General features: G+C 39.3%; 1 long non-coding RNA gene across 1 annotated transcript; it reads left to right on the top strand.

The window, feature by feature from the left end:
* Positions 1–3,854: 3,854 nt before the first annotated feature.
* Positions 3,855–7,727, top strand: LOC113463313. The gene is made up of 2 exons (XR_003387364.2): positions 3,855–7,336; positions 7,471–7,727. It is a non-coding gene; the product is annotated as an uncharacterized LOC113463313 (long non-coding RNA).
* Positions 7,728–13,711: the final 5,984 nt, after the last annotated feature.

Here is a 13,711-nt window from a genome sequence, read left to right as displayed (position 1 = left end):
AGAAGGACGACCGGAATTTATAAAGGAAAGGATGTTCCAGAACCGTCGGGAACACGTGGCATGCCTGGGCGCCACGAGTGACAAAAGTAACGGGATGTGGGCGGTGGGCTCCGTGCACGAATCAAAAAAAAAAAAGCTCGCCACCCAATTCTACGATTTCATGAAACAACCCACCAATTATCGTACAGAAAAATTGAAATAGAGAATAAAATATGTATTCCTTTCCTCAATTACCATGTTTTTTTTTTTTCGAATGGTAACCAGAAAATTCTATTTTGCGGTAACCACCTGGTTCTTTAAGCTGCTTTCTCTAACATTGCTCTTCTAACATGGCTTGCTGAACCTGTAGAAATTTCTTGGAGTTGGTATTAGGTAAGGTTACCTACTTCAACTTTCGCGTGATGATTTCTTTAACCTCATTAAAATTTAATACAGACCTTCAATTATTCATGCTGCATCTTGATCTGCTTTTTTTTTTTTTTCCTTCTTAATCTTCCTTCTGAACTCTGTAGATGTAGTGGCAATTTGCTTTGTATGCTTCTGTGCTTACAAAGCCTGCATCTTGCTAGGATTTGATGTGTACACTATTAGCCAACATGATCTAAAATAACCCTCCCTTAAGCATATCAACATTTTTTGTCTTCTGAGATCATTCGCTTATGTAATTAGTTGCCACATCTTCTTAGTGGCTATCTGAACAAAAATGTGATTTTTTATTCTTTAAAATCAATAACTTATACTTACTCTATATTTTGTAGTATTTTTTCAGTTAGTTTGGGTCAAGGTGGAAATAAAATGTAAAAGTTGCATTCTTTGCAATTTGGAAGGTTAGTTGCTCTGCAGGCTACTGCTACACCCTATTGGTGATGGCACAAGTTATTTCCAATCTAAAAACAATGATAATTTGCTTCCTTTCTCCTCTTATTTCCAATCTAAAAACAGTGATAGCGGGATTTTCTGAATGTAAGTTGCCGGTAGATGTATAGTTCATGATGGAATAATTAAACTTTAATCAGTAATCATATCTTGATTCGCTAAATTCATCTTGAACTATGAGATGCGTGCAATCTAATCCGTAACCGCGATCAACATGAAATAACTTTAATCTAAACAGAGATTAGCAGAGAGGTTTTCTGGAGAGAGAGCTCTTAATGTGTGTGTAACAACTCAGAATCTCACCCAAAATAGCTAGCCGGAAGGTATTATTTGGGTTTCTTGATCCTGTATAAGTATCCAAAATCTACCCAGCGAATAACCGATGTGGGACTAAACACACGCCCGCACGAGTCCTCACATACTCCCCTCGTTCAAGCCCTGACGTTCTCGTCAGACTAAGAGTTCAAATATATTCAAATTTAATCACAAACACTACGATTGGCCCGTGGTCAGCCCCAATGAATCCGTGCTGCAGTGTCCCCTAGTCCACATAGGTTATGGGCCGGGTCCGCTCTGATACCATTTGTAACAACTTAGAACTTCACCCAAAATGGCTAGCTGGAAGGTATTATTTAGGTTCCTTGATCCTGTATAAGTACCCAAGATCTACCCAGTGAATAATTGATGTGGGACCAAACGCACGCTCGCACGGGTCCTCACGGCGTGCATTAGAAAAGGGGTCTAACAGGCTATTTATTGCTCTCTCGAGGGACCAAACGCCACAGGTGGTTACACCTATGAAGAGTCACCCCAAAACTTCAAATCGAGTTTGAGCTTAAATGTAGAGCTTATTTATTTTGCGTGCTGGGCTCCAAATTGTCATTGGTTCGGCCCGACCTGAGTTTGAGCACAAATAAGACTTGAAACGGAGCCCGAATTAATTTGTTTTTGTATATTGTTATTTAGAGAGTATATTGAGGAAGTAAAGGACAAATTAAAATGGATTTAGTTAAAAATAATTTATGATGTATTATTTATTTGTGTTATTGGAGAGAGTTTAATTTTTAACTAGTTTATTTACTTATGAAGTAATATTATGAAATATTAAATTTCAATTAGGTTCGGACCGGACCTATTTTTAGCCCAAATGAGTAACTCGTGCTGGCCCAACCATGTTCAGGCCAGATTTGAGCCCGAGCTTGGATCAGGCTCGGATCTGGATTATCCAAAAACTTTTAGGCCTAGGCCCGACTTAAAGCCCGAAAAAATTCTGGCCAGGTTCGTGCTGGGCCCGGCCGGCCCACTTCCAGCTCTACAAAAGGGCGTGAGATACATGCCGTGGGGTCTCTCGCAACGGCTACAAAGATCCGCAACTGGTAGCCTATATAAAGGGCAGCGCCGCTTCTTCCATGGCCCGCTTATTTCTCCCTCCGTCTTCTTGGAGGTCGGTCGGTCGGTAAGCGAGCGTTTGGTTCTCAGGGCTTCTAGCGCTGCTCCTTTTCTCTCTTCTTGGCTTTCTTCTCCTTCGGCTTCTCCTACCCCTATTCCATGTTTTCTTGTTCTCGAGCCAAACACAATCTTCTTGGTCTTGGATATGGTGGGTGAATTCGTAAGGATAATTCTTGTTCTTTAGTTTAGCGTTGGTCTTTGTTAAAACCAACTCCCATCTCTCCTCCTCTCCTCTGCTTGTCGTCTTCTTTCTTCCTGAACGGTAGGCGAGGCAGTTCTGGAGGGTCTCCTGTCTTGCAAGCAACCGATCTGCAGCCATCTTGAGACGGAGAGGTCGCAACCGCTCGGAGGAGCAGAGAAGGGGAGATCCTCCGGGCCGTCGATTCAAGAATTCGCCCGAGTCTCTCCCGGTTTGCATCTCCTATTCTCATCTTTCTTCTTCTTGCTCTTCCAGGTGGGTAAAGGCCGTGATGTTTCGTCTCTTGTTCTCGTCCCTTTCCCTTTAATCTTTTCTTTTCTTTCTTATTGCTTTACAAGAAGAGGCTGCGATGATTCCGGGCGGACGGTTTGTGGCAATGTGAGGCGGAAAACAATTAATGCCAAACGGCAAGGCGATCTTGGATGGGCTGCTGCTGTCTAGCAGGCAACATTTTGCCGCCGATTTGGTTGAGTTGTAGGGAATATTTAAAGTAACGGCGCAATGTTGGATTCGGTGGTGAATCTGAGCCTCCTTTTTTCTTCCCCTTCTCCACTTTTCTAATATCTGTTCTTATTCTTTCCCAAGATTTTATTTTTCAACGCTTTTTTAACTTCTTTCCTATAATCCGATTTTAATGATGAGTTGTTCCCGTGGCTCCTCCAAAATTCATAGGTTTTGGAGGCTGGTGAATGATCGGGGATAGGGATTGCGTCAATAGTAGCTAGGGTTTTGAGAGAACCCAATTCCTCAATTTATTTTAAAAAAATGTTGTTAAAAATCTCGGAAAATTTGCCTGTTCCACAGTGCTCTCAATATTGAGTCATTTTCCCCCATCTTTTTTCATTTAATTTGTTTTTACGCATGTAGCAAGGGTTTTGATCTTGCATTGGCTTCCTTTTTTCCTCAATTACTTTGTAGTCTTTTCCATCTTCTTTACAAAGTGAAAATTTTATCAACTTCATTCCATGATCTGGTTTTTCTAGCATTGCTCTTCTAACATGGCCTGCTTAGGGGCTGTTTGGGCTTTGTGGCATCTTCATGCTGCATTATTTTTTTAAGCCTATATGAAGGTGTTGCAAAAACCTCAAGAAATTTCTATGGAGGCTGTGTTAGGTTAGGTTACCGACTTCAACTTTTCCTTCATGATGTCCTCAATCTCATTAAAAATCAGGACAACCATTCAGTTATTTATGCTGCTTCTTTATCTGCTTTTTTTCCCCCTCTCTTCTTAACCTTCCTTCTGAACAATGCAGATGTAGTGGTAATTTGCTTTGCTCTCTTGGTTCTGTGCTTACAAAACACCTTTTATGTAACTTGCTTTGCTCAAACCAAACACAATGTTCTTGGAGATGGTAGATGAATTCGTAAGGGTAATTCTTGTTCATCAGTTTAGCATTGGTCTTTGTTAAAACAAACTCCCATCTCTCCTCCTCTCCTCTGCTTGTCTTCTCTCTTCTAGAACGATGGGCGAGGCAGCTCTGGAGGGTCTGCTTTCCTGCAGGCAACCGATGTGCAGCCATCTTGAGATGGAGAGGTCGCTGGGTGGAAGAGCTGAGAAAGGGAGATCCTTTGGTCCTGTCGATTCAAAATTTCCTCTGAGCCTCCCATTTTGGATCTGCTATTCTTCTCATTCTTCCTCCTCCTCCTCTTCTTCTTCTTCCTCTTCTTGCTCTGCTAGGATGATGTTCTTGATGCGTACTCCATTGGCTAACACGATCTAAAATAACCCTCCCTTGAGCATATCAACATTTCTTGTCTACTGAGATCATTCGCTTATGTAATTATTTGCCACATCATCTTAGTGGCTATCTTGAACAGAAATGTGTTTTTTTTTATTCTTTAAAATCAATAATTTATACTTACTCTGTATTTTGTAGTATTATTTTCCAGTTAGTTTGTGTCAATGTTGAAATAAAATGTAAAAGTTGCATTCTTTGCAATTTGGAAGGTCAGTTGCTCTGCAGGCTTAACGCTGCACCCTACTGGTGATGGCACAAGGTTTCTGGTAAGTGGGGCCAAGTAAGCCTTTCCTCCTGCTCAACTCCGCAAGCCATTTTTTTGTCTCCTTTTCATTTTTTGTTATTGTCATATCTTATTCTTGTATCAAAAAACTTATGAATTTTTTTAATGCCATGGTCATTTCCTCCAGTAAAATTTAGAGGCATATGTTTTGTGGTGGTCATGATGATGCCCTTCGTCTAAAACAGTAATTCTCTTACTATTAATCCATGGCTGCTTTTTCGCTGTGGAGGTGGAAGGTGCTGTCGATATCCCTTCCTTTCTCCTCTTCTTTCCAATCTTAAAATAGTGATAATTTGTGGAGGAAGTTGAGGCTTATTGTTCAAGTTATGATTCTATTATGATTGTTTTTCTCTGATTTCTGAGGCAATAATGAGATATTCTGAACATAATTTGCTGGTAGATGTAGATTATGCATGTAACTTTCATGTTTTCTGATCGATCCAGATTATATACCCATTTATTTTATATTTTTAGTTTGTTTTAAAAGATTGGCTCTGTACACATTTTATGCATATACCCATGTATTGTAAATTTACATGAACAAAAATTGTACGTACATGCATACATAAATATCTTTATAGATGTACTATTGTTAGTCACGTATGGTGCATGTTGTTTATTCTAAAGGAAGGAGCGTGTGATGCATGATTATAATCTCATCTATTACAATTTTTTGTTGTTAATGTGTTGAACTTACTTCCCATTTTTGTCTTTGTGCATCCTTCGCCTTAATTATTCATTAGGAAACAACCATGGAGGGTCGTATTTACTAAAAGAAGAATGTGCAACTGGTAGCTTTGCATGACGGCTACAGAGGTCCGTAGCTGGTAGCTTATATAATGTGCAACTGTGCTGCTGAGTGCTGTTCCATTGCCTGCTTACTTCTCTCTCCATCTTTTTGGAGGTTGATCGGTAAGAAAGCTTTTGGCTCTCAGGGCTTCTAGTGCTGCTCCTTTTCTTTGTTCTTTGGCCTTCTTCTACTCCTATTCTATGTTTTCTTGTTCTCAAACCAAACCCAATGTTCTTGGAGATGGTAGATGAATTCGTAAGGGTAATTCTTGTTCATCAGTTTGGCATTGGTCTTTGTTAAAACAAATTCCTATCTCTCCTCCTCTCCTCTGTTTGTCTTCTCTCTTCTAGAACGATAGGCGAGGCAGCTCTGGAGGGTCTGCTGTTTTGCAGGCAACCGATCTGCAGCCATCTTGAGATGGAGAGGTCACCGCGCAGAGGAGCCCAGAAAGGGAGATCCTTTGGTCCTGTCGATTCAAGATTTCCTCTAAGCCTCCCATTTTGCATCTGCTATTCTTCAATTTCTTCTTCTTCTTCTTCTTGCTCTGCTAGGTGGGTAAAGGGCATGATGTTCTGTCTCTCTCTCTTCCTTTATCTTTATCTTTTCTTTTGTTTTCTATTGCTTTACAAGAAGAGGCTGTGATGATTCTAGTCATAGCGATTGTGGCATTATGAAGTGGGAAACAATTAATTCCAAATGGCAACGCGATCCTGGATGGCCTGCTGCTGTTTAGCAGGCAACCGTTTGCAGCCAGTTTGGTTTAGTTGTTGGGAATACTCAAAGTAATAATACAATTCTGAAGACAATGGTGAATCTGAACCTCCTTTTTTCTTCCTCTTCTTCACTTTTCTAATATCTGTTCTTCTTCTTTCCTAAGATTCTATGTTTCAATGCTTTTTTAACTTCTTTTCTGTAATCAGATTTTTCTGATGAGTTGTTCCTGTGGCTTCCAAACTTCATAGGTTTTGGAGGCTGATGAATGTGCTCAGGGATGGGGATTGCATCAATAGTAGCTATGGTTTTGTGCAAGGTATGCTAAATCGACCGGAACTGGTCGGTTCAGCCCATACCGGACCGGTGCCCCTTCTAAGTCGGAACCGATCGGGGAAGAAGAAAGAAGAGGAAGAAGAAGAACATGAAAGAAGAGGAAGAAAGAGGAGGAAGAAGAATAGAAAGAGGAGACTTACCAGTACCGGGCCTCGTCGAGGTGCGATCCTCGTCGGGGCTTGCTCGCGGAAGAAGAGCGGAGGAGAGAGGATCCTCGTCAGGGCTTGCTCACGGGAGAAGAGCGGAGGAGAGAGGAGAAGAAACGGGAAGGCTTGTAAAGAAGGAAGAAAATTCCACGCGGAAAACGCATCCTGCAAGGGAAATGACGCGGGGAAACGCGTTTGTGGGTGCAGTTTTAAGTAGGAAAACGAGGAAAACGGGCGGAAACACGTTTCGCGTGTGCGGGGCCGTGCACGCGAGAGCGTGCTGTCCCCGAATTAGATCGGTACGACCCGATTCGATTCGGGATGATATCGGTACTGTACCGGTACCGGTGCCCACCAGTACCGTCGGTACGGTCGGTATGGCGGCCCTTTTTGTGGAATCACATCCCCAATTTTTTTTTTTTAAAAAAAAATTATTGTTGAAAACTAGGGAATATTTGCTTGTTAGCAAGGTTCCACCGTGCTCTCGATCTCGACTCAATTTTTTCTTCTGTTTTCACTTAAGTTGTTTTTACCCATGGGACAAGGGTTTTGATCTTGCATTGGCATCCATTTTTCCTCAATTACTTTGTATTCTTTTCCTTCTTCTTTCGAGCATCAATGTGATGAAATGTCAACCTGAAAAGTCTACTTTGCGGTAACTACCTGGTTCTTTGAGCTGGTTCTCTAACATTGCTCTTCTAACATGGCTTGCTTAGGGGCTGTCTGGGCTTTGTGAGTTGCATTACTTTTTAAACCTATATGAAGGAGTTGCAGGAATCCATAGGAATTTCTTGGAGCTGGTATTAGGTAAGGTTACCCACTTCAACTTTCCCTCGATGATTTCTTTAACCTCATTAAAAATTAATACAGACCTTCAATTATTCATGCTGCTTCTTTATCTGCTTTTATTTTTTTTCTTAATTTCCTTCTGAACTCTGCAGATGTAGTGGCAATTTGCTTTGCTCGTATGCTTCTGTGCTTACAAAACCTGCACATGTGACTTTCTTGGATTTGATGTGTACTCCATTGGCTGACACGATCTAAAATAACCCTCCCTTAAGCATATCAACATTTCTTGTCTACTGAGATCATTCGCTTATGTAATTTTTTGCCACATCCTCTTAGTGGCTATGCCGAACAAAAATGTGATTTTTTTATTCTTTAAAATCAATAATTTATACTTACTCTGTATGGTGTAGTATTATTTTCCAGTTAGTTTGGGTCAAGGTGAAAATAAAATGTAAAAGTTGCATTCTTTGCAATTTGGAAGGTCAGTTGCTCTGCAGGCTACTGCTGCACCCTATTAGTGATGGCACAAGGTTTCTGGTAAGTGGGGCCAAATAAGCCTTTCCTCCTGCTCAACTCCGCAAGCTGTTTTTTTGTCTCCTTTTCATTTTTTGTTAAATATCATATCTTATTCATGTATCAAAAAATTTATGATTTTTTTAATGCTATGGTTGTTTCCTCCAGAAAAATTTAGAAGCATATGTTTTATGGTGGTCATGATGATGCCCTAGGCCTAAAACAGTAATTCTCTTACTATTAATGCATGGCTTCTTTTTCGCGGTGGAGGTGGATGGTACTATCGATATCCTTTCCTTTCTCCTCTTCTTTCCAATCTGAAAATATTGATAATTTGTGGAGGGTTGAGGCTTATTGTTAAAGTTATGATTCTATTATGATTATTTTTCTCTTATTACTGGGGCAATAATGAGATATTCTGAACGTAAATTGCTGGTAGATGTAGATCATGCATGTAACTTTCATGTTTTCTGGACGATCCAGATTATATACCCATTTGTTTTATATTTTTAGTTTGTTTTAAAAGTTGGATATACACATTTTATGCATATATCCATGCATTGTAAATTTACATGAAAAAAAATGTACGTACATGCATACATAAATATCTTTATAGATGTACTATTGTTAGTCATGTTTGGGGCATGTTGTTTATTCTAGAGGAAGGAGCGTGTGATGCATGACTATAATCTCATCTATTACAATTTTTAGTTGTTAATGTGTTGAACTTACTTCCCATTTTTGGCTTTGTGCATCCTTCGCCTTAACTATTCATTAGGGAACAACCATGGAGGGGTATATTTACTAAAAGAAGAATGTGCAACTGGTAGCTTTGCATGATGGCTACAGAGGTCCATGGCTGGTAGCTTATATATTGTGCAACTGGGCTGCTGACTGCTGTTCCATTGCCTGCTTACTTCTCTGTCCATCTTCTTGGAGGTTGATTGGTAAGAGAGCTTTTGGCTCCCAGGGCTTCTTGTGCTGCTCCTTTTCTTTGTTCTTTGGCCTTCTTCTCCTACATCTTCTTCTACTCCTATTCTATGTTTTCTTGTTCTCGAACCAAACCCATTTTTCTTGGAGACAATAGATGAATTTGTAAGGTTAATTCTTGTTCATCAGTTTAGCATTGGTCTAGGTTAAAACAAATTCCCATCTCTCCTCCTCTCCTCTGCTTGTCTTCTCTCTTCTAGAACGATAGGCGAGGCAGCTCTGGAGGGTCTGCTGTCCTGCGGGCAATGGATCTGCAGCCATCTTGAGATGGAGAGGTTGCCGGGCGGAGGAGCCAAGAAAGGGAGATCCTTTGGTCCTGTTGATTCAAGATTTTCTCTGAGACTCCCATTTTGCATCTGCTATTCTTCTCTTTCTTCTTCTTCTTCTTGCTCTGCTTGGTGGGTAAAGGCCATGATGTTCTGTCTCTTTCTCTCTTCCTTTCTCTTTATCTTTTCTTTTCTTTGCTATTGCTTTACAAGAAGAGGCTGTGATGATTCCAGTCGGAGCGATTGTGGCATTATGAAGTGGAAAACAGTTAATTCCAAATGCAATGCGATCCTGGATGGCCTGCCGCTGTTTAGCAGGCAACCGTTTGCATCCAGTTTGGTTTAGTTGTAGGGAATACTCAAAGTAATAATACAATTCTGGAGACAATGGTGAATCTGAGCCTCCTTTTTTCTGCCTCTTCTTCACTTTTCTAATATCTGTTCTTGTACTTTCCCAAGATTCTATGTTTCAATGCTTTTTTAACTTCTTTTCTGTAATCAGTTTTTTCTGATGAGTTGTTCGTGTGGCTTCCAAAATTCATAGGTTTTGGCGGCTGGTGAATGTGATCAGGGATGGGGATTGCATTAATAGTAGCCATGGTTTTGTGGAATCAAATCCCCATTTTCTTTTAAAAAAAAAATTGTTGTTGAAAACCTGGGAATATTTGCTTGTTAGCAGGGTTCAACCGTGCTCTCAATCTCAACTCAATTTTTTCTTCTGTTTTCACTTAAGTTGTTTTTACCCATCGGACAAGGGTTTTAATCTTGCATTGATTTTTGTATTCTTTAAAATCAATAATTTATACTTACTCTGTATTTTGTAGTATTAGTTTCCAGTTAGTTTGGGTCAAGGTGGAAATAAAATGTAAAGTTGCATTCTTTGCAATTTGGAAGGTCAGTTGCTTTGCGGGCTACCTCTGCCCCCTATTGACGACGGCACAAGGTTTCTGGTAAGTGGGGCCAAATAAGCCTTTCCTCCAGCTCAACTCCGCAAGCCATTTTTTTGTCTCCTTTTCATTTTTATTAAATATTATATCTTATTCTTGTATCAAAAAACTTATGAATTTTTTTAATGCTATGGTCGTTTCCTCCAGTAAAATTTAGCAGCATATGTTTTGTGGTGGTCTTGATGATGATCTCGTGAAAGGCTGCCCTTCGTCTAAAACAGTAATTCTTTTACTATTAATCCATGGCTTCTTTTTGCTGGTGGTGGTGGAAGGTGCTATCGATATCCTTTCCTTTCTCCTCTTCTTTCCAATCATAAAATAGTGATAATTTGTGGAGGAGGGTTGTGGCTTATTGTTCAAGTTATGATTCTAGTATGATTGTTTTTCTCTGATTACTGAGGCAATAATGAGATTTTCCGAACGTAATTTGCTGGTAGATGTAGATTATGCATGTAACTTTCATGTTTTCTGATCGATCCGGATTATATAACCATTTGTTTTATATTTTTAATTTGTTTTAAAAGATTGGTTCTGTACACATTTTACGCATATATCCATGTATTGTAAATTTACATGAACAAAAATTGTACGTACATGCATGCATAAATATCTCTATAGATGTACTATTGTTGGTCATGTATGGTGCATGTTGTTTGTTCTAGGGGAAGGATCGTGTGATGCATGACTATAATCTCGTCTTTTACAATTTTTAGGTGTTAATGTGTTGAACTTACTTCCCATTTTTCGTCGTTGTGCATCCTTTGCCTTAACTATTTATTAGGGAGCAACCATGGCGGGGCATATTTACTGCAAGAAGAATGTATTTAGTATTAACAATAGTGACATCTGAGACAACAGCTCTGCATAACGGCTACAGAGGTCCGTAGCTGGTAGCTTATATAATGTGCAGCAGTGCTTCTGACTGCTGTTCCATGGCTCGCTTCTCTCTCTATCTTGTTAGAGGCGCTTGGCTCTTAGGGCTTCTAGTGCTGCTCCTTTTCTCTCTTCTTTGGCCTTCTTCTCCTTCATCTTCTTCTACTCCTATTCTACGTTTTCTTGTTCTCGAACCAAACACAATTTTCTTGGAGATGGTAGGTGAATTCATAAAGGTAATTCTTTTTAGCAGCGGTCTTTCTTAAAACAAACTCCCGTCCCTTCTCCTTTCCTCCTCTCTTCTGCTTGTCTTCTCTCTTCTAGAACGATAGGCAAGGCAGCTCTGGAGGGTCTGCTGTCCTGCAGGCAACCGATCTGCAGCCATCTTGAGATGGAGAGGTCACTGGCCGGAGGAGCCGAGAAAGGGAGATCCTTCTGTCCCATTTATTCAAGATTTCCTCTGAGCCTCGCATTTTGCATCTGCTATTCTTTTCTTTCTTGTTGCTCTGCTAGGTCATGATGTTCTGTGTCATTCTCTCTTCCTTTACCTATAGTCCTTTCCCTATTGCTTTACAAGAAGAGGCTGTGATGATTCCAGTTGGAGCATTTGTGGCATCGTGAAGTCGAAAACAGTTAATTCCAAATGGCAAGGCAATCCTGGATGGCTTGCTGCTGTTTAGCTGGCAACCATTTGCAGCCAGTTTGGTTGCAGGATTAGTTGTAGGGAACACTCAAGGTAATGATACAATGCTGGAGACAATGGTGAATCTGAGCCTCCTTTTTTCTTCCCCTTCTTCACTTTTCTAATATCTCCTTTTTCTTCCCCTTCTTCACTTTTCTAATATCTGTACGTATTCTTTCCCAAGATTCTATATTTCAATGCTTTTCAAACTTCTTTTCTATAATCAGATTTTTCTGATGAGTTGTTCCTGTGGCTCCTCAAAATTCATAGGTTTTGGAGGCTGATGAATGTGATCAGGGATGGGGATTGCATCAATAGTAGCTATGGTTTTGTGGAATCAAATCCCCAATTTTTTTTAAAAAAAATTGTTGTTGAAAATCAGGGAATATTTGCTTCTTATAGCAGGCTTCCACCGTGCTCTTGATCTTGACTCAATTTTTTCTTCCACTTTCACTTTTTTTATTTATTTTTATATTTTTAGTAATTTATATTTTAAAAAATGTTTATATATCCTAAATTCAGAAAAATATGATTGTTACCTCAGAAATTACTTCTGAATTATGTAATACATAGACTAATTTTTTATATTAATTATATATTTTAAATTATTTTTTATATTTAAAATTAATTTCTAAATATTGATAATTAAAAAGTTAATTTCAGCTTAGACCCATGTAGAACCCAATAATGAATGCTACACATATTTTTCTATGCCCTCGGGCATGTATAAAAGATTACTTATTTCTCAATTTTTTTTCAAATTTAGGCCTACGCTACTGTGCGCATGATCACATCAAAACTTGAATAAATGGTCACCAAATTTTTATATAGAATAGCTTGCATGGCTCTAAATACATTTCTAATTTTAAATTTTTTTATTTTATTTTTAAAAAAATAATCTAAAAATATATTTATAATTTTTAATAATTATATATAATCCAAAAATTAAAACTTTTTATGTTAACATATACATAGTCCATAGATTTACAACATATAAAAAACTCAAGCCCAAATTGAAAAATTTGGTATGATCTCCTCTTATTTTTCCAATTTTTGAGCTATTTTTTCAAGGTCCTAAAAAAAATAAAGGAAGAAAATAGAAAAAGGAAGCACAGCTTATTTACCCTTGGCTCTTTCTTTTGATAGCCTTAATCGGTGTTATAGATTTTTTGGAAAGAAAAAAGGAGGTACTGAATCCACTCCTGATCATTGGGAAGGCCTTCTTGGGCCTTTTCTTTCAAGGGAGTTCGGTTTTTAAAGCCAACGCCACGCCACAACGGACTGTAACAATTGCCACAGCGGTGCAACCCCACAGCGGTGCCCCGAATCCGGTGCGAACCGATCCGAGTCGAACCGGATGGAACCATTTTCCATTGGAGAACCGACCCAGTCGGAGGCTGGGTCGGCTCGGTTCGGGCTGAACCGGCCAGTTCGGCTTGGTTTAGCTATCATTGGCAGTGAGACAACATCTCTGCATAATTTCCGACCATTATTCACTTTTGCATATACATACATGCATACATAGATAATATACATGGGTACGTGAAAATCTTTATGTATATCCACATACATGCTTGCACTTGCCTATCCTTTTTTTTAATTCTAGATTTTGTTATATGCTATTGCATCTTCATCAATTTTTTCAGTTTTCCCAATTTTTATGGTGAATATTTGTAGACTACTTCTCTGGTTTTGATTATATAGAAATTTATTTTGCTGTCCACTGAATGACTGTACATTGTATGGATTTATTAAGTTGTGCGCTCTCATTTCTTTATTCTGATTGGATATAGTGAGATGAATATTTAAGGATCATCCATGTGGCAGGAACCAGTTTCTTTCTGCCATTCATTCACACTGTTGTGTAGAGAGGGGTTTTGCATCTCTCGTAGCACAATGTTGGAAAATAGGAAAATCTGAACCACCTTCTGTCTCTCTTCTCTCAATACTTGCGTTGTGTGTATGTGCATGTTAATAGGTGATGATGATAAGCCACAATCATGTGATTCTGCTGATAGTATCTTTGCATGCTATGGAACATTAGACCCTTACTAGTTTAGCCCTATCACCTCTCTTCTTCCTGTCTTCTCTGATGATGGTGGGGCTACTTGCATGGTCTGCC

The sequence above is a fragment of the Phoenix dactylifera genome, chromosome 2 (genome assembly GCF_009389715.1).
Source record: "Phoenix dactylifera cultivar Barhee BC4 chromosome 2, palm_55x_up_171113_PBpolish2nd_filt_p, whole genome shotgun sequence".
In the NCBI taxonomy this organism is placed as follows: Eukaryota; Viridiplantae; Streptophyta; class Magnoliopsida; order Arecales; family Arecaceae; genus Phoenix; species Phoenix dactylifera.
This window is presented reverse-complemented; position numbering and strand designations above follow the sequence as displayed.